The sequence below is a fragment of the Arachis hypogaea genome, chromosome 12, assembly GCF_003086295.3.
Source record: "Arachis hypogaea cultivar Tifrunner chromosome 12, arahy.Tifrunner.gnm2.J5K5, whole genome shotgun sequence".
In the NCBI taxonomy this organism is placed as follows: domain Eukaryota; kingdom Viridiplantae; phylum Streptophyta; class Magnoliopsida; order Fabales; family Fabaceae; genus Arachis; species Arachis hypogaea.
The window spans coordinates 25,148,297-25,174,958 of record NC_092047.1 but is presented as its reverse complement, the minus strand read 5'-3'; the positions used below and the strand labels follow the sequence as shown (position 1 = coordinate 25,174,958).

The 26,662-nt window shown below is 38.9% G+C and overlaps 1 non-coding gene and 1 pseudogene across 1 annotated transcript; both read left to right on the top strand.

The window, feature by feature from the left end:
- LOC112729867 (pre-mRNA-splicing factor ATP-dependent RNA helicase DEAH10-like) overlaps positions 1-26,662 on the top strand; it is a 93,048-nt pseudogene that overhangs the window by 31,981 nt on the left and 34,405 nt on the right.
- On the top strand, positions 19,565-19,672 carry LOC112731409 (small nucleolar RNA R71). Its single transcript, XR_003167188.1, has one exon. It is a non-coding gene; the product is annotated as a small nucleolar RNA R71 (small nucleolar RNA).

Genomic DNA, 26,662 nt, shown 5'->3' with positions numbered 1-26,662 from the left:
CATGATTGGGGGTGAGGAGCTCTGCTGTGTCTCGATGAATTAATGCAATTACTTTTGTTTTCTATTCAATCACGCTTGTTTCTATTCTAAGATACTCGCTTGTACTTAACCGTGATGAATGTGATGATCCGTGACACTCATCATCATTCTCAACCTATGAACGTGTGCCTGACAACCACTTCCGTTCTACCTTAGATTGAGTGTGTATCTCTTAGCCTCTTGGTTCATGATCAGAGTCTCCGTGGTATAGGCTATAACTATTGGCGGCCATTCTTGAGATCCGGAAAGTCTAAACCTTGTCTGTGGTATTCTGAGTAGGATCTGGGAAGAGATGGCTGTGACAAGTTTCAAACTCGCGAGTTCTGAGCGTAGTGACAGATGCAAAAGGATTACTGAATCCTATTCCAGCAGGATCGAGAACCGACAGATGATTAGCCGTGCGGTGACAGCGCAATTTGGACCATTTTCACTGAGAGGACGGATGGTAGCCATTGACAACGGTGATCCACCAACATACAGCTTGCCATGGAAGGAGACCTGCGTGCGTGAAGAAGAAGACAGTAGGAAAGCAGAGATTCAGAAGACAGAGCATCTCCAAAACCTCAATCTGTTCTCCATTACTGCATAACAAGTACTATTTAATTTATGCTTTTTACTCTTCATAGATATAATCATTCTTATCATTGATTTCCTGACTAATAATTACAAAATAACCATAGCTTGCTTCAAGCTGACAATCTCCGTGGGATCGACCCTTACTCACGTAAGCTATTACTTGGACGACCCAGTGCACTTGCTGGTTAGCGGTACGAGTTGTGAAAAGTGTGATCTACAATTCGTGCACCAAGTTTTTGGTGCCGTTGCCGGAGATTGTTCGAGTTTGAACAACTGACGGTTCATCTTGTTGCTTAGATTAGGAAAATTTTGTCTTTTGGGTCAGAATCTTTTATTTTTTTTTCTAAAATTTTCCAAAAATTTATTATTTTTATTTATTAATTTTTAGAGTTTTCTGTTTGAGTTTAGTTTCATATTTTAAGTTTGGTGTCAATTGCATGATTTTATTTTCCTTTAAATTTTCGAATTTGTGTTCATTGTTCTTTCTTGATCTTCAAGTTGTTCTTGCTATTTTTCTTATTTGATCTTTAGTTTTTCATGTCCTATGTCTTTTTTTGTTTTTCTTGTGCGTTTTCAAATTATCAGTTTTCAAAACTTCTTTCTTATACATTAAATATTTAAAAAAAAACACGTTAAATTTATAACTCAATTGGCTAGAGCGTTGTGCTTATGTTCTTGGTAATTGAGTATCTTCCTTTTAAAACTTTTCCAAAAATAATTTTTCTTTGATTAAATCTTGTGTCAAATTTTTAAGTTTGGTGTTCTCCTGTTATTTTTCTTTAATTTTCTAAAATTTATTTTTATTTTTCTAAAAGTTTTAAGTTTGGTGTTCTTTTTATGTTCTTGAGTCTTTGAGTTTTATTCTTGTTGTTCTTGTGAGTCTTCAAGGTGTTCTTGAGTCTTCTTTGTATTTTGATCTTAAAAATTTTTAAGTTTGGTGTTCCTTGGTATTTTCCCTCCAAAATTTTTGAAAAACAAGGAGCATTAGATCTAAAAATTTTAAGTCTTGTGTCTTTTGTGTGTTTTTCTCTTTCTTCATTAAATTCAAAAATATCTTTTCTCTTCATTTCAATTAATTTTCGAAATTTTCCTTTAAAAATTCAGATTTCTATTTTAAAACTTTCTATTTTATCTTATCTAAGCTTTAAAACTTCAAAATTCAAATCTTTTTCGAAAATCATATTCAAAAGTTTTCAAATCTTTTCAATTAATTAGTCAATTCAACATTCAAATTTCTTTTTTTTTTCCTTTTCATTTAATTTTTGAAATCTATATTTTATCTTCTAATCATTTTACTTTATTTTATTTCTGTTTTTTTATTCGATTATTTTTAATTAAATACAATAAAAAATTAAAAATATATTTTACTTGCAATTCACATCATCTCCCTTTCTCCATCATGGATCTAAGTGGAAATGAACAGTCCAGAAGGACTCTAGGGTCATATGCTAATCCCACTACTACTGCATATAGGAGTAGTATCTGTATACCTCCCATCAAAGCAAGCAGTTTTGAGCTAAATCCTCAGCTCATTGTCATGGTGCAGCAAAACTGCCAGTATTCCGGTCTTCCACAGGAAGAACCTACTGAGTTTCTGGCACAATTCTTACAAATTGCTGACACAGTACGTGACAAGGAGGTAGATCAGGATGTATACAGAATGTTACTATTTCCGTTTGCTGTAAAAGATCAAGCTAAAAGGTGGTTAAATAACCAACTCATAGCAAGCATAAGAACATGGCAATAGTTATCAGACAGATTTTTGAATCAATATTTCCCTCCAAAAAGGATGACACATCTAAGGCTGGAGATCCAAGGCTTTAAACAAGAGGATGATGAATCTCTTTATAATGCCTGGGAGAGGTACAGAAGGATGCTAAGGAAATGCCACTCTGAAATGTTTTCAGAGTGGGTGCAATTAGACATCTTCTACTATGGGCTTACAGAAAGAGCTCAGATATCTCTAGACCACTCAGCTGGTGGATATATACAAATGAGAAAAACTATTGAAGAGGCTCAAGAGCTTATTGATATAGTTGCTAGAAATCAGCATCTGTACATAAGCAGTGGGTCCTCCATACAAGAAGAAACCAAAGCAGTATCTACTGAACTTGGTCCTCCAGAACAAGTTGTTGAACTCAATCAGCAATTGTGTTTCCTAACAAAACAGCTAGTAGAATTCAAGGAGATGCTACAAGACACTAAAAATACTAATAAAATTATGGAAGCACAATTGAATCAGACAAAACAGCAGCTATCAAGGCAGATAACAGAAGAATGCCAGGCAGTTCAATTAAGAAGTGGGAAAACATTAAATACCTCACTTCAGAGCAGCAGAAAACCAAGAAAAGAACAACTGACAGAGGATGAGCAAAATATTATCCAAAATCCCTCTGAGGACAGTAAGAGCCCAGAGAGGAATAACTCTGGCATTCAACCGCCAGAAAAGAATGCAAAGCTGGCGTTAAACGACCAACCCATGTGCAGTTCTGGCGTTCAAACGCCAGAAACAGGCAGGGAGTTGGCGTCAAACGCCCAATAGAAGCTCAGTTCTGGCGTTCAAACGCCAGAAACAAGTAAGGAGTTGGCGTCCAACGCCAATCCAGCTTCTAACCCTGGCATTCAAATGCCAGTGAGGGATCAGACACACACAAGTGCTGATAACAACCCCTCTAAAAAGGCTTCTCCAACCACCTCTGCAGGAAATAAACCTGCAGCAACTACGGTTGAGTAATACAAAGCCAAGATGCCTTATCCTCAAAAACTCCGCAAAGAGGAGCAGGATAAGCAATTTTCCCGCTTTGCAGACTATCTCAGGTCTCTTAAAATAAAGATTCCGTTTGCAGAGGCACTTGAGCAAATACCCTCTTATGCCAAGTTCATGAAAGAGATCTTGAGTCATAAGAAGGATTGGAGAGAAACTGAAAGAGTTCTCCTCACTGAAGAATGTAGTGTAGTCATTCTAAAAAGCTTCCCAGAAAAGCTTAAAGATCCTGGGAACTTTATGATACCATGCATATTAGAGGGTAATTGCACCAAGACAGCTTTATGTGATCTTGGGGCAAGCATCAACCTAATACCTGCATCCACTATCAGAAAGCTTGGTTTAACTGAAGAAGTCAAACCAACCCGGATATGTCTCCAACTTGCTGATGGCTCCATTAAATACCCATCAGGCGTGATTGAAGACATGATTGTTAGGGTCGGGCCATTCGCCTTTCCCACTGACTTTGTAGTGCTGGAAATGGAGGAGCACAAGAGTGCTACTCTCATTGATGTCCAAAAAGGGGAAGTAACCCTGAGGGTCAATGAGGATGAGTTCAAGTTAAATGCTGTCAAAGCCATGCAGCATCCAATCACACCAAAAGACTGCATGAAAGTTGATCTTATTGACTCTTTGGTAGAGGAAATCAACATGGCTAATAGTCTCGAATCAGAGCTAGAAGACATCTTTAAAGATGTTCAGCCTGATTTGGCGGATTCAGAGGAAATAAAAGAGCCTCTGAAAATTCTTCAGGAAGAGGAAAAACATCCTAAACCCAAGCTCAAACCACTACCACTGTCCCTGAAAAATGCATTTCTGGGAGAAGGTGGCACTTTTCCGGTGATCATAAGCTCTGCTTTGAATCCACAGGAAGAGGAAGCACTACTTCAAGTGCTAAGGACACACAAGACAGCTCTTGGGTGGTCCATAAGTGACCTTAAGGGCATAAGCCCAGCTAGATGCATGCACAAGATCCTATTGGAGGATGATGCTAAGCCAGTGGTTCAACTACAGAGGCGGCTAAATCCAGCCATGAAGGAGGTGGTGCAGAAAGAGGTCACCAAGTTTTTGGAGGCTGGGATTATTTATCCGATTTCTGACAGCCCTGGGTGAGCCCTGTCCAAGTTGTCCCCCAAAAGGGAGGCATGACAGTGGTTGAAAAAAATGAACTGGTTCCTACAAGAACAGTTACAGGGTGGCGCATGTGTATTGACTACAGAAGGCTCAATACAACCACCAGAAAGGATCATTTTCCTTTACCATTCATAGACCAGATGCTAGAAAGACTAGCAGGTCATGATTATTACTGCTTTTTGGATGGCTATTCAGGCTACAACCAAATTGCAGTAGATCCCCAGGATCAAGAGAAAATAGCATTCACGTGTCCATCTGGAGTGTTTGCTTACAGAAGGATGCCATTTGGGCTGTGTAATGCACCTGGAACCTTTCAGAGATGCATGTTCTCTATTTTCTTTGATATGGTGGAAAAATTTCTGGAAGTCTTCATGGATGACTTCTCAGTATATGGAGACTCATTCAGCTCCTGTCTTGATCACCTGACACTGGTTCTGAAAAGATGCCAAGAGACTAACCTGGTTTTAAACTGGGAAAAATGTCACTTTATGGTGACTGAAGGGATTGTCCTTGGGCACAAGATTTCGAACAAGGGAATAGAGGTGGATCAAGCTAAGGTAGAGGTAATTGAAAAATTACCACCACCTGCCAATGTTAAGGCAATCAGAAGCTTTCTGGGGCATGCATGATTCTATAGGAGGTTTATAAAGGATTTTTCAAAAATTGCAAAACCTCTAAGCAACCTGCTAGCTGCTGACACGCCTTTTGTGTTTGACACAGAGTGTCTGCAGGTGTTTGAAGCTCTGAAAGCTAAGCTGGTCACAACACCAATTATTTTTGCACCAGACTGGACCTTACCATTCGAACTAATGTGTGATGCCAGTGACCATACCATTGGTGCAGTATTGGGGCAGAGGCATGACAAGCTTCTGCATGTCATTTATTATGCTAGCCGTGTTTTAAATAATGCCCCAAAAAATTACACAACCACAGAAAAAGAATTGCTTGCAGTGGTTTATGCCATTGACAAGTTTAGATCATACTTAGTAGGATCCAAAGTGATTGTGTACACTGACCATGCTGCTCTTAAATATCTACTTATAAAGCAGGATTCAAAACCCAGGCTCATAAAATGGGTGTTGCTTCTGCAAGAGTTTGATATAGAAATAAGAGACAGAAAAGGGACAGAAAACCAAGTGGCTGATCATCTGTCCCGGATAGAACCAGTAGAAGGGGCGTCCTTTCCCTCTATTGAGATCTCTGAAACCTTTCCGGATGAGCATTTGTACACCATTCAGGAAACACCATGGTTTGCAGACATTGCAAACTATAAAGCTACAAGGTTCATACCCAAAGAATACAGCAGGCAACAAAAGAAAAAATTAATTGATGCAAAGTACTATTTGTGGGATGAACCCTATCTCTTTAAGAGATGTGCAGACGGAATAATCCGTAGGTGTGTGCCTAGAGAAGAAGCACAGAAGATCTTATGGCATTGCCATGGATCACAATATGGAGGCCACTTTGGAGGTGAGCGAACAGCCACCAAGGTCCTTCAATGTGGCTTCTACTGGCCTACCCTCTATAGAGATTCCCGAGAGTTTGTACGTAACTGTGACAGTTGCTAGAGAGCTGGTAATTTGCCTTATGGTTACGCCATGCCTCAATAAGGGATCTTGAAAATTGAGTTGTTTGATGTATGGGGTATTGACTTCATGGGACCTTTCCCACCATCATACTCAAACACTTATATTCTGGTAGCAGTCGACTATGTATCCAAATGGATAGAGGCCATTGTCACACCCACTAATGATACTAGGACAGTGCTGAAGTTCCTCCAGAAACATATCTTCAGCAGGTTTGGTGTCCCTAGAGCACTAATTAGTGTGGGGGCACTCACTTCTGCAACAAATAACTTTACTCTGCTATGGTCCGGTACGAAATTAGCCACAAGGTGGCAACTCCATATCATCCACAGACAAACGGGCAAGCTGAAGTCTCTAATAGAGAACTAAAAAGAATCCTGGAACGGACTGTAAATACCCGTAGATAGGACTGGGCGAGAAGCTTGGATGATGCTCTGTGGGCTTACAGAACAGCATTTAAGACTCCTATAGGGACCTCTCCATACCAGCTTATGTATGGTAAGGTCTGTCATCTACCCGTGGAACTGGAACATAAGGCCTACTGGGTAACCAGATTCCTAAACTTTGATGCCAGATTAGCTGGAGAAAAAAGATTGCTCCAGCTAAATGAGCTAGAGGAATTCAGACTCACTGCTTTCGAAAATGCCAAGCTTTACAAAGAGAAAGCAAAAAGGTGGCATGACAAAAATCTGTCATCTAGAGTCTTTGAACCAGGACAGAAGGTTCTGCTGTTTAACTCTAGGCTCCGGCTATTCCCCGGAAAACTGAAATCTCGGTGGAGGGGACCATATATGATTACAAGTGTGTCACCATATGGCTATATGGAGCTTCAAGACATTGATTCTAATAAGAAGTTCATTATTAATGGATAGAGAATCAAGCATTATCTTGATGGCAATGTTGAGCAAGAGTGCTCAAGGCTGAGGCTAGATTAAAAGCTCAGCAAGGTCTAGCTAAAGACAATAAAGAAGCGCTTGCTGGGAGGCAACCTAGCCATTAGCAAAACTTTTTCTGTTATTTTATTTTATTCTATTCTTCATTTTATTTATTTTTTAAATTATACAAGTTCAATATTAATAATCTTCAAGGTAAAGAATCAATTGCATAAGTTCACAGGGTTATAGAAGGATTCAGAGTACAAAACAGGGAAAAGGAGCTCACTAGCAAGAAAATGCCAGTAAGAGGTACAATTGGGCGTTAAACGCCCAAAAGAAGCATCTACTGGGCGTTTAACGCCAGTAATGGTACCTTTCTGGGCGTTTAACGCCATATTTGCAGCATCCTGGGCGTTCAGAAAAACACCCAATGACGAGAGATTTCTGGCGTTTAACGCCAGCCAGAAGCAACAGCTGGGCGTTAAACGCCCAAAAGAGGCTACAGATGGGCGTTAAACGCCCAAAACAAGCAGTAGTTGGGTGTTTAACGCCAGGATTGTGGAGGGGAGGAAGTTTTTGTTCCCAACTTGATTTTTTTCAAATTTTCATAGTTCCATCCATACTTTCTTGCATAAACATGTTTTCACACTTTCATTTTTCAAACTCTTTTCCAAAAATATTAAACATATCTTAATCCTAAAATTAAATCTTTCTCAATTCTTCTTCAACCTCTTTTCAAATCTTTTTCAAAACAAATCTATCTTTTTCAAATCTTTTCAACTCATTAATATCTTTTTCAAATTTTCACAATAACCTTCTAAAAACAAATTTATCTTTTTCAAATATCTTTCATATCTTTTCAATTTTAAATTGCATCTTTTTCCTATCATACGTATCTTTTACAAATCACATATTCTATCATATCTTTTTCAAAAATTTTCGAAACCCACCCCCCTCCCCTTTAAATCCTCGTTCGGCCTCCCTCCTCTCCTCCACAATTCGAACTTGGCTCTCCATCTATCCCTCTCCTTTCCTTTCTTTTGCTTGAGGACAAGGAAACCTCTAAGTTTGGTGTGTTTATCCGTGATCACTAAGCCAATACTCACCAAGATCATGGCTCCTAAGGGAAAACAAACCACCTCAAGAGGCAAGAAAGAGAATATTCCAAAACCACTTTGGAATCAAGGGAAGTTCTTAACCAAAGAACATTCAGACCATTACTACAAGATAATGAGTCTAAGGACAGTGATCCCGGAAGTTAAATTCGATCTGAAAGAAGACGAATATCCAGAGATCCAAAAGCAAATTCGAAATAGGAGCTGGGAAGTCCTAGCTAATCCTGAGACAAAGGTGGGAAGAAACATGGTTCAGGAATTCTACTCTAATCTGTGGCAGACAGACAGTCAGAGAATAACTGGAACCGCATTCTATGATTATCGAACTCTGGTTAGAGGGAAGATTGTTCACACCCACCCTGACAAAATAAGGGAGATCTTCAAGCTGCCTCAACTGCAAGATGACCCAAACTTCTTTAATAGGAGAATGATGAGACTAAATCAGAGCTTGGACAAAATCCTAGAGGACATATGTCTCCCTGGAGCTAAATGGACAACCAACACCAAGGGTGTCCCAAACCAACTCAAGAGAGGAGATCTTAAACCAGTCGCCAGAGGCTGGTTAGACTTCATTGGGCGCTCTATACTGCCCACTAGCAACCGCTCTGAAGTTACCATCAAAAGAGCAGTGATGATTCACTGTATTATGCTGGAAAAAGAAGTGGAAGTTCATCAGCTGATTTCTTATGAGCTTTACCAAATTGCAAACAAGAATTCCAAAGATGCCAAATTGGCTTATCCAAGCTTAATCTCTCTGTTATGTAAAGATGCTGGGGTAAAAATGGGAGTAGATGAATATATCTCGGTTGAGCAACCAATCACCAAAAATTCGATGGAAAGACAAGTGCAGGACGACCCCATCAAGAGGAGAGCACAGGAGTTCCTACCGGAAATTCTTCAATTTGAATACTGGGGGCGCCTATCACCAAGTTGCAAGAAGCTATGGATCAACTGAAGGAAGAACATCAAAATCAAAACAGCATGCTCTGCAAACTGCTTAGGGAACAAGAAGAGCAAGGGCGTGAACTGAAAGAACTGAAGCGCCAGAAGCTATCTCTTGAAGGGCCAAGCACACCACAGACTAAAGAGGCATCTACCTCCCAAAATAAAGGTTGTTGAGTCCTAACTCTGTGATAACCTTTTATCTATTTTAAGAGTACATGAGTATTAAAATTAGAGTCATTTGTCTTTATGTTTTTAGTTTCTTTTCTTACTAAGTGTCTGCTTTTATGCCTAATTTATATTATTTCCATTAAATAATGAATAAAGATTAGAGTCTATGCCTTAAAGTTATGAATGTCCCATGAATCTATCACCTTTCTTAAATAAAAAATGTTTTAATTACAAAAGAACAGGAAGTACATGAATTTCGAATTCATCCTTGAAATTAGTTTAATTATTTTGATGTGGTGACAATACTTTTTGTTTTCTGAATGAATGCTTGAACAGTGCATATATCTTTTGAATTTGTTGTTTATGAATGTTAAAATTGTTGGCTCTTGAAGAATGATGAAAAAGGAGAAATGTTATTGATAATCTAAAAAATCATAAAATTGATTCTTGAAGCAAGAAAAAGCAGTGAATACAAAAGCTTGCAAAAAAAAAAAAAAAAGAAAAAGAAAAGAAAAAGAAAAGAAAAATGGCGAAAAAAAAAGCAAGTAGAAAAAGCCAAAAGCTCTTTAAACTAAAAGGCAAGAGCAAAAAGCCAATAGCCCTTAAAACCAAAAGGCAAGGGTAATAAAAAGGATCCAAGGCTTTGAGCATCAGTGGATAGGAGGGCCCAAAGGAATAAAATCCTGGCCTAAGCGGCTAAACCAAGCTGTCCCTAACCACGTGCTTGTGGCGTGAAGGTGTCAAGTGAAAACTTGAGATTGAGCGGTTAAAGTCAAGGTCCAAAGCAAAAATAGAGTGTGCTTAAGAACCCTGGACACCTCTAATTGGGGACTTTAGCAAAGCTAAGTCACAATCTGAAAAGGTTCACCCAGTTATGTGTTTGTGGCATGTATGTATCCGGTGGTAATACTGGAAAACAGAGTGCTTAGGGCCACGGCCAAGACTCATAAAGTAGCTGTGTTCAAGAATCAACATACAGAACTAGGAGAATCAATAACACTATCTAAATTCTAAGTTCCTATAGATGCCAATCATTCTGAACTTCAATGGATAAAGTGAGATGTTAAAACTATTCAAGAGGCAAAAAGCTACTAGTCCCGCTCATCTGATTGGAGCTAAGTTTCATTGATATTTTGGAATTTATAGTATATTCTCTTCTTTTTAATCTATTTGATTTTTAGTTTCTTGGGGACAAGCAACAATTTAAGTTTGGTGTTGTGATGAGCGGATAATTTATACGCTTTTTGGCATTGTTTTTAAGTAGTTTTTAGTATGATTTAGTTAGTTTCTACTATATTTTTATTAGTTTTTATTCAAAATTTACAATTCTGGACTTTACAATGAGTTTGTGTGTTTTTCTGTGATTTCAGGTATTTTTTAGCTGAAATTGAGGGACCTGAGCAAAATCTGATTCAGAGGCTGAAAAAGGACTGCAGATGCTGTTGGATTCTGACCTCCCTGCACTCGAAATGGATTTTTTGGAGCTACAGAAACCCAAATGGCACAATCTTAATTGCGTTGGAAAGTAGACATCCAGGACTTTCCAGAAATATATAATAGTCCATACTTTGCTCAAAGATGAATGACGTAAACTGGCGTTTAACGCCAGTTCCATGTTCCATTCTGGCGTTAAACGCCAGAAATAGGTTACAAGTTGGAGTTAAACGCCCAAAACAGGTTACAACCTGGCGTTTAGCTCCAGAAACAGCCTAAGCACGTGTAAAGCTCAAGTCTCAGCCCCAGCACACATCAAGTGGGCCCCGGAAGTGGATTTCTGCACTATCTATCGTAGTTTACTCATTTTCTGTAAACCTAGGTTACTAGTTTAGTATTTAAACAAACTTTTAGAGATTTATTTTTCATCTCATGACATTTTCAGGTCTTACATTGTATCTCTACGGCATGAGTCTCTAAACTCCATGATTGGGGGTGAGGAGCTCTGCTGTGTCTCGATGAATTAATGCAATTACTTCTGTTTTCTATTCCATCACGCTTGTTTCTATTCTAAGATACTCGCTTGTACTTAACCGTGATGAATGTGATGATCCGTGACACTCATCATCATTCTCAACCTATGAACGTGTGCCTTCCATTCTACCTTAGATTGAGTGTGTATCTCTTAGCCTCTTGGTTCATGATCAGAGTCTTCGTGGTATAGGCTAGAACTATTGGCAGCCATTCTTGAGATCTGGAAAGTCTAAACCTTGTCTGTGGTATTCTGAGTAGGATCTGGGAAGGGATGGCTGTGACAAGCTTCAAACTCGCGAGTGTTGGGCATAGTGACAGACGCAAAATGATTACTAAATCCTATTCCAGCAGGATCGAGAACTGACAGATGATTAGCCGTGCGGTGCCAGCACAATTTGGACCATTTTCACTGAGAGGACGGATGGTAGCCATTGACAACGGTGATCCACCAACATACAGCTATTACTTGGACGACCCAGTGCACTTGCTGGTTAGCGGTACGAGTTGTGAAAAGTGTGATCTATAATTCGTGCACCAAGTTTTTGGTGCCGTTGCCGGGGATTATTCGAGTTTGAACAACTGACGGTTCATCTTATTGCTTAGATTAGGAAAATTTTGTCTTTTGGGTCAGAGTCTTTTATTTTCTTTTCAAAAATTTTCCAAAAATTTATTATTTTTCTTTATTAATTTTTAGAGTTTTCTGTTTGAGTTTAGTTTCATATTTTAAGTTTGGTGTCAATTGCATGATTTTATTTTCCTTTAAATTTTTGAATTTGTGTTCATTATTCTTTCTTGATCTTCAAGTTGTTCTTGCTATTTTTCTTATTTGATCTTTAGGTTTTCCTGTCCTGTGTCTTTTCTTGTTTTTCTTGTGCGTTTTCAAATTATCAATTTTCAAAACTTCTTTCTTATACATTAAATATTTTTAAAAAAAAAACACGTTAAATTTATAGCTCAATTGGCTAGAGCGTTGTGCTTATGTTCTTGGTAATTGAGTATCTTCCTTTTAAAACTTTTTCAAAAATAATTTTTCTTTGATTAAATCTTGTGTCAAATTTTTAAGTTTGGTGTTCTCCTGTTATTTTTATTTATATTTCGAAAATTTATTTTTAGTTTTCTAAAAGTTTTAAGTTTGGTGTTCTTTTTATGTTCTTGAGTCTTTGAGTTTTATTCTTGTTGTTCTTGTGAGTCTTCAAGGTGTTCTTGAGTCTTCTTTGTATTTTGATCTTAAAAATTTTTAAGTTTGGTGTTACTTGGTGTTTTTCCTCCAAAATTTTCGAAAAACAAGGAGCATTAGATCTAAAAATTTTAAGTCTTGTGTCTTTTGTGTGTTTTTCTCTTTCTTCATTAAATTCAAAGATATCTTTTCTCTTCATTTCAATTAATTTTCGAAAATTTCCTTTATAAATTCAGATTTCTATTTTAAAACTTTCTATTTTATCTTATCTTAGCTTTAAAACTTCAAAATTCAAATCTTTTTCGAAAATCATATTCAAAAGTTTTCAAATCTTTTCAATTAATTAGTCAATTCAACATTCAAATTTCTTTTTATTTTCCTTTTCATTTAATTTTCAAAATCTATATTTTATCTTCTAATTATTTTACTTTATTTTATTTCTTTTTTTTATTCGATTATTTTTAATTAAAGAAAATAAAAAATTAAAAATACATTTTACTTGCAATTCACATCATCTCCCTTTCTCCATCATGGATCTAAGTGGAAATGAACAGTCCAAAAGGACTCTGGGGTCATATGCTAATCCCACTATTGCTGCTGGTGCACAAAATTGTGATGTCCAGGCTCGAACAATCCCTGGTAATGGCTCCAAAGCTTGGTGCTTTGATCTTAATTCATAATTGTCACAACTTCGATACAACTAACCAGCAAGTGCACTGGGTCGTCCAAGTAATACCTTACGTGAGTAAGGGTCGAATCCCACGGAGATTGTTGGTATGAAGCAAGCTATGGTCACCTTGTAAATCTCAGTCAGGCGGATATAAAATAATCATGGAGTTTTCGAATAATAAATAATAAAATAGGGATAGAGATACTTATGTAAATCATTGGTAGGAATTTCAGATGAGCGAATGGAGATGCTTTTCGTTCCTCTGAACCTCTGCTTTCCTGCTATCTTCATCCAATCAGTCTTACTCCTTTCCATGGCTGGCTTTATGTGATACATCACCACTGTCAATGGCTACTTTCGGTCATCTCTCGGGAAAATGATCCAATGCCCTGTCACGGCACGGCTAATCGTCTGGAGGCATCACCCTTGTCAATGGCTTCATCATATCCTCTCGGTGAATAATATGCTCACGCACCCTGTCACGGCACGGCTATTCATCTGTCGGTTCTCGATCATGCTGGAATAGGATTTACTATCCTTTTGCGTCTGTCACTAACGCCCTGCAATCGCGAGTTAGGAGCTCGTCACAGTCATTCAATCATTGAATCCTACTCAGAATACCACAGACAAGGTTTAGACCTTCCGGATTCTCTTGAATGCCGCCATCATTCTAGCTTACGCCACGAAGATTCTGGTTAGGAGATCTAAGAGATACTCATTCTAGCTTAATTCATGTAGAACAGAAGTGTTTGTCAGGCACGCGTTCATAGGGGAGAATGGTGATGAGCGTCACACATAATCATCACCTTCATCATGTTCTTGAGTGCGAATGGATATCTTAGAAGAGAAATAAGAGGAATTGAATAGAAAACAGTAGTACTTTGCATTAATCTTTGAGGAACAGCAGAGCTCCACACCTTAATCTATGGAGTGTAGAAACTCTACCGTATGAAAATACATAAGTGAAGGTCCAGGCATGGCCGAGATGGCCAGCCCCCTAAACGAGATCAATAGTCTCCTAAGATGAACAATGGAATAAAACTGAGACCAAAGATGGTCAAAAAGACTAGTAAAGGTCCTATTTATAATAAACTAGTCACTAGGGTTTACATGAGTAAGTAATTGATGCATAAATCCACTTCCGGGGCCCACTTGGTGTGTGTTTGGGCTGAGCTTAAGTGTTGCACGTGCAGAGGCCATTTGTGGAGTTGAACGCCAGTTTCTGTGCCAGTTTGGGCGTTCAACTCTGGTTTTGGATCCTTTTCTGGCGCTGGACGCCAGATTTGGGCAGAAGGCTGGCGTTGAACGCCAGTTTACGTCGTCTATTCTTAGCCAAAGTATGGACTATTATATATTGCTGGAAAGCCCTGGATGTCTACTTTCCCAAGCAATTGGAAGCGCGCCATTTTGAGTTCTGTAGCTCCAGAAAATCCACTTTGAGTGCAGGGAGGTCAGAATCCAACAGCATCAGCAGTCCTTCTTCAACCTCTGAATCTGATTTCTGCTCAAGTCCCTCAATTTCAGCCAGAAAATACCTGAAATCACAGAAAAACATACAAACTCATAGTAAAGTCCAGAAATGTGAATTTAACATAAAAACTTATGAAAACATCCCTAAAAGTAACTAGATCCTACTAAAAATATACTAAAAACAATGCCAAAAAGCGTATAAATTATCCGCTCATCACAACACCAAACTTAAATTGTTGCTTGTCCCCAAGCAACTAAAAATCAAATAGGATAAAAAGAAGAGAATATACTACAAATTTCAAACTATCAATGAAACAGAGCTTCAATCATATGAGTGGGACTTATAGCCTTTTGCCTCTTGAATAGTTTTGGCATCTCACTTTATCCATTGAAGTTTAGAATGATTGGCATCTTTAGGGACTTCAGATTTCGAATAGTGTTATTGACTCTCCTAGTTTAGTATGATGATTCTTGAACACAGCTTCTTTATGAGTCTTGGCCGTGGCCCTAAGCACTTTGTTTTCCAGTATTACCACCGGATACATAAATGCCACAGACAGATAATTGGGTGAACCTTTTCAGATTGTGACTCAGCTTTGCTAGAGTCCCCAATTAGAGGTGTCCAGGGTTCTTAAGCACACTCTTTTTTTGCTTTGGACCTTGACTTTAACCGCTCAGTCTCAAGTTTTCACTTGACACCTACACGCCACAAGCACATGGTTAGGGACAGCTTGGTTTAGCCGCTTAGACCAGGATTTTATTCCTTTAGGCCCTCCTATCCACTGATGCTCAAAGCCTTGGGACCCTTTTTATTTGCCCTTGCCTTTTGGTTTTAAGGGTTATTGGCTTTTCCTGCTTGCTTTTTCTTTTTCTTTCTATATTTTTTTTTCGCCTATATTTTTTTTCTTTTTTTTTTCTGCAAGATTTGTTCTTTGCTGCTTTTTCTTGCTTCAAGAATCATTTTTATGATTTTTCAGATTATCAAATAACATGTCTCCTAGTCATCATTCTTTCAAGAGCCAACATATTTAACATTCTTAAACAACAACTTCAAAAGACATATGCACTGTTCAAGCATACATTCAGAAAACAAGAAGCATTGTCACCACATCAATATAATTAAGCTAAGTTCAAGGATAAATTCGAAACTCATGTACTTCTTGTTCTTTTGAATTAAAACATTTTTCATTTAAGAGAGGTGATGGATTCATAGGACATTTATATCTTTAAGACAAAGTTACTAACTACTAATGATCATGTAGTGAAGACACAAACATAGATAAGCACATAACATAGAAAAAGAAAAACAGAAGAAAGAAGAACAAGGAATGAATCCACCTTAGTGATGGTGGCGTTTTCTTCTTGAGGAACCAATGATGTCCTTGAGCTCTTCTATGTCCCTTCCTTGTCTTTGTTGCTCCTCCCTCATTGCTTTTTGATCTTCTCTTATTTCATGAAGCATGATGGAGTGCTCTTGATGTTCCACCCTTAGTTGTCCCATATTGGAACTCAATTCTCCTAGGGAGGTGTTGATTTGCTCCCAATAGTTATGTGGAGGAAAGTGCATTTGAGGCATTTCTGGAATCTCATGGTGATGAGCTTCATACGCCTCTTGAGCTCCATGACTGGGCTCTCTTGCTTGCTCCATCTTTTTCTTAGTGATGGGCTTTTCCTCTTTAATGAGGATATCTCCCTCTATGTCAATCCCAGCTGAATTGCATAGGTGGCAAATGAGGTGAGGAAAGGCTAACCTTGCCATGGTGGAGGATTTGTCAGCCACCTTGTAGAGTTCTTGAGGTATAATCTCATGAACTTCCACCTCTTCTCCAATCATGATGCTATGGATCATGATGGCCCGGTCTATAGTAACTTCAGACCGGTTGCTAGTGGGAATGATTGAGCATTGAATAAACTCCAACCATCCTCTAGCTATAGGCTTGAGGTCCAATCTTCTTAGTTGAACTGGCTTGCCTTTGGAGTCAATCTTCCATTGAGCTCCTTCTACACATATGTCCATAAGGACTTGGTCCAACCTTTGATCAAAGTTGACTCTCCTTGTGTAGGGGCGTGTGTTCTCTTCCATGTATGGTAAGTTGAACGCCAACCTCACATTCTCCGGACTAAAATCTAAGTATTTCCCCCGAACCATTGTAACATAGTTCTTTGGATCCGGGTTCTTACTTTGATCATGGTTCTTGGTGATCCATGCATTGGCATAGAACTCTTGAACCATTAGGATGCTGACTTGTTGGATGGGATTTGTTAGAACTTCCCAACCTCTTCTTTGAATTTCATGTCGAATCTCCGGATACTCATTTCTTTTGAGTTTAAAAGGGACCTCAGGGATCACCTTCTTCTTGACCACAACATCATAGAAGTGGTCTTGATGGGCTTTGGAGATGAACCTTTCCATCTCCCATGACTCGGATGTGGAAGCTTTTGTCTTCCCTTTCCCTCTTCTAGAGGATTCTTCGGTCTTAGATGCCATCAATGGTAATGGAAAAACAAAAAAGCTATGCTTTTACCACACCAAACTTAGAATATTGCTCGCCCTCGAGCAATAAACAAAAGAATAGAAGAAGAAGAAGAAGAAATATGGAGAGGGAGAGGGAGATGAGGTTTCGGCCAAGAGGAGTGTAGAGGGGTGTGTTGTGTGGATTTGATGAAGAATGGAGGTCTTTATATAGGGTAGGGAGGTGGGGTATTGGTTCGGCCATATGGGTGGGTTTGGGTGGGAAATTGGTTTTGAATTTTGAAGGTAGGTGGAGTTTATGAGGTAGGTTTATTGGGAAGAGTGGGTGGATGTGAGTGGTGAAGGTTTAATGGGGAAGAGAGATTGAGGTGATTGGTGAGGGGTTTTTAGGGAAGAGTGTTTATGGGGTTGTGTGAAAGGGAGTGGTGAGAAGAAGTGAGTGGAGGAAGGTGGGGATCCTGTGGGGTCCACAGATCCTGAGGTGTCAAGGCATTTACATCCCTGCACCATTAGGCATGTAAAAATGCCTTTGTATCCAACTCTGGGCGTTCAGCGCCAGGTTGGTGGCCATTTTGGGCGTTCAACGCCCATTTGTGTGCCATTTCTGGCGTTGAATGCCAGAACCATGCTTGTTCTGGCGTTCAGCGCCCAGAAGCTGCCCATTTTGGGCGTTCAGCGCCAGAACCATGCTCTGTTCTGGCGCTGAACGCCAGACAGATGCTCCTCCGGGGTGTAATTTTTCTTCTGCTGTTTTTGATTCCGTTTTCAATTTTTATATTTATTTTGTGACTCCACATGATCATGAACCTAAGAAAACATGAAAAAAATAATAAAAATAAGAATTAGATAAACATTGGGTTGCCTCCCAACAAGCGCTTCTTTAATGTCAATAGCTTGACAGTGGGCTCTCATGGAGCCTCATAGATGTGCAGAGCTTTGTTGAGACTCTCCAACACCAAACTTAGAGTTTGGATATGGGAGTTCAACACCAAACTTAGAGTTTGGTTGTGGCCTCCCAACACCAAACTTAGAGTTTGACTGTGGGGGCTCTGGTTGACTCTGCTTTGAGAGAAGCTTTTCAAGCTTCCTCTCCATGGTTGCAGAGGGAGATCCTTGGGTTTTGAATACAAGGGAGTTTTCATTCCATTGAAGGACTATTTCACCTCTGTCAACATCAATCACAGCTCTTGCTGTGGCCAGGAAAGGTCTTCCTAGGATGATGGATTCATCCTCTTCCTTTCCAGTATCCAGGACTATGAAATCAGCAGGGATGTAAAGGCCCTCAACCTTTACTAAAACGTCCTCTACTTGTCCATAAGCCTGTTTTCTTGAGCTGTCTGCCATCTCTAGTGAGATTTTAGCAGCTTGCACCCCATAGATTCCCAGTTTCTCTATTACAGAGAGGGGCATGAGGTTTATTCCTGAACCAAGGTCACACAAAGCCTTAAAGATCATGGTGCCTATGGTACAGGGTATTATGAACTTTCCAGGATCCTGTCTCTTCTGAGGCAATGTCAGTTGATCCAGATCACTTAGTTCATTGATGAACAAGGGAGGTTCAACTTCCCAAGCATCAATGCCAAACAATTTGGCATTCAGCTTCATGATTGCACCAAGAAACTTGGCAGTTTGCTCTTCAGTGACATCCTCATTCTCTTCAGAAGAGGAATACTCATCAGAGCTCATGAAGGGCATAAGGAGGTTCAATGGAATCTCTATGGTCTCTAGATGAGCCTCAGAGTCCTTTGGTTCCTCAGAGGGAAGCTCCTTATTGATCACTGGACGTCCCAGGAGGTCCTCCTCCTTGGGATTCACGTCCTCTCCTCTCCTCAGAGGTTCGGCCATGGCGCTTATGTCAATGGCCTTGCACTCTCCTTTTGGGTTCTCTTCTGTATTGCTTGGGAGAGTACTAGGAGGGATTTCAGTGATCCTTTTACTCAGCTGGCCCACTTGTGCTTCCAGATTTCTAATGGAAGACCTTGTTTCATTCATGAAACTTACAGTGGCCTTAGATAGATCAGAGACTAGATTTGCTAAATTAGAAGCATTTTGTTCAGAGTTCTCTGTCTGTTGCTGAGTTGATGATGGAAAAGGCTTGCTATTGCTAAACCTGTTTCTTCCACCATTATTAAAGCCTTGTTGGGGCTTTTGATCCTTCCATGAGAAATTTGGATGATTTCTCCATGTTGAGTTATAGGTGTTTCCATAAGGTTCACCTAAGTAATTTACCTCTGCTATTGCAGGGTTCTCAGGATCATAGGCTTCTTCTTCAGAAGATGCCTCTTGAGTACTGTTGGATGCAGCTTGCATTCCATGCAGACTCTGAGAAATCATATTGACTTGCTGAGCCAATATTTTGTTCTGAGCCAATATGGCATTCAGAGCATCAACTTCAAGAACTCCCTTCTTCATAGGCGTCCCATTACTCACAGGATTCCTTTTAGAAGTGTACATGAACTGGTTATTAGCAACCATGTCAATGAGTTCTTGAGCTTCTGCAGGCGTTTTCTTTAGGTGAATGGATCCACCTGCAGAAGTGTCCAGTGACATCTTTGATAGCTCAGATAAACCATCATAGAATATATCCAGGATGGTCCATTCTGAAAGCATGTCAGAAGGACACTTTTTGGTCAACTGTTTGTATCTTTCCCAAGCTTCATAGAGGGATTCACCTTCTTTCTGCCTGAAGGTTTGAACATCAGCTCTAAGCTTGCTCAGCTTTTGAGGAGGAAAGTACTTGGCTAAGAAAGCCGTGACCAGCTTATCCCAAGAGTTCAGGCTGTCTTTGGGTTGAGAATCCAACCATAATCTAGCTCTGTCTCTTACAGCAAAAGGGAAAAGCATGAGCCTGTAGACTTCAGGATCTACTCCATTAGTCTTAACAGTATCACATATCTGCAAGAATTCAGTTAAGAACTGAAAAGGATCTTCAGATGGAAGTCCATGAAACTTGCAGTTCTGCTGCATCAGAGAAACTAATTGAGGTTTCAGCTCAAAGTTGTTTGCTCCAATGGCAGGAATGGAGATGCTTCTTCCATGTAAATTGGAATTAGGTGCATTAAAGTCACCAAGCATCCTCCTTTCATTATTATTATTTTCGGCTGCCATCTCCTCTGCTTGTTCGAAAATTTCTGAAAGGTTTTCTCTGGATTGTTGTAATTTAGCTTCTCTTAATTTTCTCTTCAAAGTCCTTTCAGGTTCTGGATCTGCTTCCACAAAAATGTTCTTATCCTTGCTCCTGCTCATATGACAAGGAAGAATGGACAGAAAAATAATAATAATAATAGAGATCCTTTATACCACAGTATAGGGATCCCTTTGTGAGTGGAAAAAAAAGAGGGGGAGACAAAGAATGTGATGTAAAGGAAGAAACACATCTGTGAGGATGGAAGAGAGGTGAAATGAGATGTTAGGATATGAATGAATAAATAGAATGAGATGGGGGAGGGATAATTTTCGAAAATTATTTTGAAAAAGAGTTAGTGATTTTCGAAAATGGTTTTTGAAAAATGTTAGTAATTTTCGAAAATTTTTGAAATCAAAAATAGAAAATAAAAATAATCAGTAAAAAAAAAAGAAATTTTTGAAAAAGAGGGGAGATATTTTCGAAAATTAGAGAGAGAGAGAGTTAGTTAGGTGGTTTTGAAAAAGTTAAGAAACAAACAAAAAGTTAGTTAGTTAGTTGAAACAAATTTTTAAAAGATAAGAAGTTAGGAAGTTAGGAAAGATATTTTGAAAAGATATTTTTGAAAAAGATAAGATAAGAAGATATTTTTGAAAAGATATGATAGAATTAGTTTTGAAAAAGATTTGATTTTTAAAATCACAATTAATGACTTGATTCATAAGAAATCACAAGATATGATTCTAGAACTTAAAGTTTGAATCTTTCTCAACAAGCAAGTAACAAACTTCAAATTTTTGAATCAAAACATTAATTGATTATGTTATTTTCGAAAATTATGATATAAAATAAGAAAAAGGTTTTTGAAAATTATTTTGTTGGAATTTTCGAAAATAACCATGGATTTTGAAAAAGATTTGAATTTTGAAAAAGATTTTGAAAAAGATAAGATTTTCAAATTGAAAATTTGATTTGACTCATAAGAAACAACTTTGATTTTTAAAAATTTTTGAAAAAGTCAACTCAATTTTCAAATTTGATGAGAGAAAAAGGGAAAGATATTTTTTTGATTTTTTGAATTTTTATGAAAACATGAAAATTATGCAATGCATGAAATTTTTAGATCAAAACAATGAATGCATGCAAGAATGCTATGAATGTCAAGATGAACACCAAGAACACTTTGAATGTCATGGTGAACATCAAGAACATATTTTTGAAAAATTTTTAATGCAAAGAAAACATGCAAGACACCAAACTTAGAATTCTTTAATGCTTAGACACTAAGAATTCAAGAATGCATATGATAAACATGAAAAGACACAAAACAAAAAATCATCAAGATCAAACAAGAAGACTTACCAAGAACAACTTGAAGATCATGAAGAACACCATGAATGCATGAAATTTTCGAAAAATGCAAGATGCACATGCAATTGACACCAAACTTATAACATGACTCAAAACTCAAACAAGAAACAGAAAAATATTTTTGATTTTTATGATTTTCTAATTTTTTTGTATATTTTTTTTTCTCGAAAATTAATTTGAAAAAGGAAAATAAGGATTCCAAAATTTTTAATATGAATTCCAGGAATCTTGCCATGTTAGTCTAAAGCTTCAGTCCAGGAATTAGACATGGCTCACTAGCCAGCCAAGCTTTCAAAGAAAGCTCCAGTCCAAAACACTAGACATGGCCAATGGCCAGCCAAGCTTCAGCATGTAATTCAGACATGACACGCCTGACATACCCTACAGTCGTGTAAGAGCTGATGGTTGGAAGCCTCAGTCCAAAAGAATTTAGACATGGCTTTACAGCCAGCCAGGCTTCACATGCTTCATGAAACACTAGAATTCATTCTTAAAAATTTTGAATAAAATTTTTGAAAATATTTTTATATATTTTTTTTTTCGAAAACAAAAGAGAAATTTTTTTCGAAAATATTTTTGAAAGATTTTTTGAAAAGAAAACGAAAAGAAAGTTACCCAATCTGAGCAACAAGATGAACCGTCAGTTGTCCAAACACGAACAATCCCCGGCAACGGCGCCAAAAACTTGGTGCACGAAATTGTGATGTCCAGGCTCGAACAATCCCTGGTAATGGCTCCAAAGCTTGGTGCTTTGATCTTAATTCATAATTGTCACAACTTCGATACAACTAACCAGCAAGTGCACTGGGTCGTCCAAGTAATACCTTACGTGAGTAAGGGTCGAATCCCACGGAGATTGTTGGTATGAAGCAAGCTATGGTCACCTTGTAAATCTCAGTCAGGTGGATATAAAATAATCATGGAGTTTTCGAATAATAAATAATAAAATAGGGATAGAGATACTTATGTAAATCATTGGTAGGAATTTCAGATGAGCGAATGGAGATGCTTTTCGTTCCTCTGAACCTCTGCTTTCCTGCTATCTTCATCCAATCAGTCTTACTCCTTTCCATGGCTGGCTTTATGTGATACATCACCACTGTCAATGGCTACTTTCGGTCATCTCTCGGGAAAATGATCCAATGCCCTGTCACGACACGGCTAATCGTCTGGAGGAATCACCCTTGTCAATGGCTTCATCTTATCCTCTCGGTGAATAATATGCTCACGCACCCTGTCACGGCACGGCTATTCATCTGTCGGTTCTCGATCATGCTGGAATAGGATTTACTATCCTTTTGCGTCTGTCACTAACACCCTGCAATCGCGAGTTAGGAGCTCGTCACAGTCATTCAATCATTGAATCCTACTCAGAATACCACAGACAAGGTTTAGACCTTCCGGATTCTCTTGAATGCCGCCATCATTCTAGCTTACGCCATGAAGATTCTGGTTAGGAGATCTAAGAGATACTCATTCTAGCTTAATTCATGTAGAACAGAAGTGTTTGTCAGGCACGCGTTCATAGGGGAGAATGGTGATGAGCGTCACACATAATCATCACCTTCATCATGTTCTTGAGTGCGAATGGATATCTTAGAAGAGAAATAAGAGGAATTAAATAGAAAACAGTAGTACTTTGCATTAATCTTTGAGGAACAGCAGAGCTCCACACCTTAATCTATGGAGTGTAGAAACTCTACCGTATGAAAATACATAAGTGAAGGTCCAGGCATGGCCGAGATGGCCAGCCCCCTAAACGAGATCAATAGTCTCCTAAGATGAACAATGGAATAAAACTGAGACCAAAGATGGTCAAAAAGACTAGTAAAGGTCCTATTTATAATAAACTAGTCACTAGGGTTTACATGAGTAAGTAATTGATGCATAAATCCACTTCCGAGGCCCACTTGGTGTGTGTTTGGGCTGAGCTTAAGTGTTGCACGTGCAGAGGCCATTTGTGGAGTTGAACGCCAGTTTCTGTGCCAGTTTGGGCGTTCAACTCTGGTTTTGGATCCTTTTCTGGCGCTGGACGCCAGATTTGAGCAGAAGGCTGGCGTTGAACGCCAGTTTACGTCATCTATTCTTGGCCAAAGTATGGACTATTATATATTTCTGGAAAGCCCTAGATGTCTACTTTCCCACGCAATTGGAAGCGCGCCATTTCGAGTTCTGTAGCTCCAGAAAATCCACTTTGAGTGCAGGGAGGTCAGAATCCAACAGCATCAGCAGTCCTTCTTCAACCTCTGAATCTGATTTCTGCTCAAGTCCCTCAATTTCAGCCAGAAAATACCTGAAATCACAGAAAAACATACAAACTCATAGTAAAGTCCAGAAATGTGAATTTAACATAAAAACTTATGAAAACATCCCTAAAAGTAACTAGATCCTACTAAAAATATACTAAAAACAATGCCAAAAAGCGTATAAATTATCCGCTCATCACAACACCAAACTTAAATTGTTGCTTGTCCCCAAGCAACTAAAAATCAAATAGGATAAAAAGAAGAGAATATACTACAAATTCCAAACTATCAATGAAACAGAGCTTCAATCATATGAGCGGGACTTATAGCCTTTTGCCTCTTGAATAGTTTTGGCATCTCACTTTATCCATTGAAGTTTAGAATGATTGGCATCTTTAGGGACTTCAGATTTCGAATAGTGTTATTGACTCTCCTAGTTCAGTATGATGATTCTTGAACACAGCTTCTTTATGAGTCTTGGCCGTGGCCCTAAGCACTTTGTTTTCCAGTATTACCACCGGATACATAAATGCCACAGACACATAATTGGGTGAACCTTTTCAGATTGTGACTCAGCTTTGCTAGAGTCCCCAATTAGAGGTGTCCAGGGTTCTTAAGCACACTCTTTTTTTGCTTTGGACCTTGACTTTAACCGCTCAGTCTCAAGTTTTCACTTGACACCTACACGCCACAAGCACATGGTTAGGGACAGCTTGGTTTAGCCGCTTAGACCAGGATTTTATTCCTTTAGGCCCTCCTATCCACTGATGCTACAAGACACTAAAAATGATAATAAAAATATGGAAGCACAATTGAATCAGATAAAACAGCAGATATCAAGGCAGATAACAGAAGAATGCCAGGCAGTTCAATTAAGAAGTGGAAAAACATTAAATACCTCACTTCAGAGCAGTAGAAAACCAAGAAAAGAACAACTAACAGAGGATGAGCAAAATATTATCCAAAATCCCTTTGAGGACAGTGAGAGCCCAGAGAGGAATAACTCTGGCGTTCAACCGCCAGAAAAGAATGCAAAGCTGGTGTTAAACACCCAACCCATTCGCAGTTCTGGCATTCAAACGCCAGAAACAGGTAGGGAGTTGGCGTCAAACTCCCAATGGAAGCTCAGTTCTGGCGTTCAAATGCCAGAAACAAGTAAGGAGTTGGCGTCCAACGCCAATCCAGCTTCTAACCCTGGCATTCAAATGCCAGTGAGGGATCAGACACACACAAGTGCTGATAACAACCCCTCTAAAAAGGCTTCTCCAACCACCTCTGCAGGAAATAAACCTGCAGCAACTACGGTTGAGGAATACAAAGCTAAGATGCCTTATCCTCAAAAACTCCGCAAAGAGGAGCAGGATAAGCAATTTGCCCGCTTTGCAGACTATCTCAGGACTCTTGAAATAAAGGTTTCGTTTGCAGAGGCACTTGAGCAAATACCCTCTTATGCCAAGTTCATGAAAGAGATCTTGAGTCATAAGAAGGATTGGAGAGAAACTGAAAGAGTTCTCCTCACTGAAGAATGTAGTGCAATCATTCTGAAAAGCTTCCCAGAAAAGCTTAAAGATTCCGGGAGCTTTATGATACCATGCATATTAGAGGGCAATTGCACCAAGACAGCTTTATGTGATCTTGGGGCAAGCATCAACCTAATACCTGCATCCACTATCAGAAAGCTTGGTTTAACTGAAGAAGTCAAACCAACCCGAATATGTCTCCAACTTGCTGATGGCTTCATTAAATACCCATCAGGCATGATTGAAGACATGATTGTCAGGGTCGGGCCATTCGCCTTTTCCACTGACTTTGTAGTGCTTGAAATGGAGGAGCACAAGAGTGCTACTCTCATTCTAGGAAGACCTTTCCTAGCAATTGGACGAATTCTCATTGATGTCCAAAAGGGGGAAGTAACTCTGAGGGTCAATGAGGATGAGTTCAAGTTAAATGCTGTCAAAGTCATGCAGCATCTAGACACACCAAAAGACTGCATGAAAGTTGATCTTATTGACTCTTTAGTAGAGGAGATCAACATGGCTGATAGTCTCAAATCAGAGCTAGAAGACATCTTTAAAGATGTTCAGCCTGATTTGGAGGATTCAAAGGAAATAAAAGAGCCTCTGGAAATTCTTCAGGAAGAGGAAAAACATCCTAAACCCAAGCTCAAACCACTACCACTGTCCCTGAAATATGCATTTCTGGGAGAAGGTGGCACTTTTCCGGTGATCATAAGCTCTGCTTTGAATCCACAGGAAGAGGAAGCACCACTTCAAAATCATTGTAATTCAAAATCCATAAATTACAATAAATTTTCTGAAAACTTTAAGCTACAGAAGCACAAGGCCAAGTTCTGATGGCTTCAACCCATTCCTTATCCGGTAGTTGTAAGAATAATAATGAAGCTTCCCATCACTTAGTCTAAATTTCAGTTCTTTCAAGAAGGTTTCATTCTGCATGACATCCAATGCATTGGTGACACTGTAGTCCTTCTGTTTTGCTACAATGAGAGCATCATTCATCAGTTGAAGCAAGAGGGTCTTGTTTGACCTCTAACAAGGGAGTTGGAGCTTCAATAGGGCCTTCAGGAAAACTGGTGTCCCCTACATCCTTGAACTACCCGACAGGTTAGGTTTCCCAAAATTTATTCCTTCTTTCAAAGGAGAGGGATTCTTGAACTTTTTGTGCTAGATTGTCCAGTGCAAGATCGCTTTCCCAAAATTCAACTCAGTAATGATTTTCAGCAACAAAAGGATTTAGCTAAGTAATTATTTGAGTAGAACAGCAACAAAATCAAAATTCAATGAATGTTATTGTACAAGATGTCTTTGATATGGGTTGAGAGATGGATCGAAAACCTGCGGATCGAGGCGGATGCCGGACCACTTGACTGGAGCAAAGGGGGGAGGTTCCTGCAAAGACACTCCGATGCTCAAGTCAGAATGGATCTGAGAGGTATAAAGT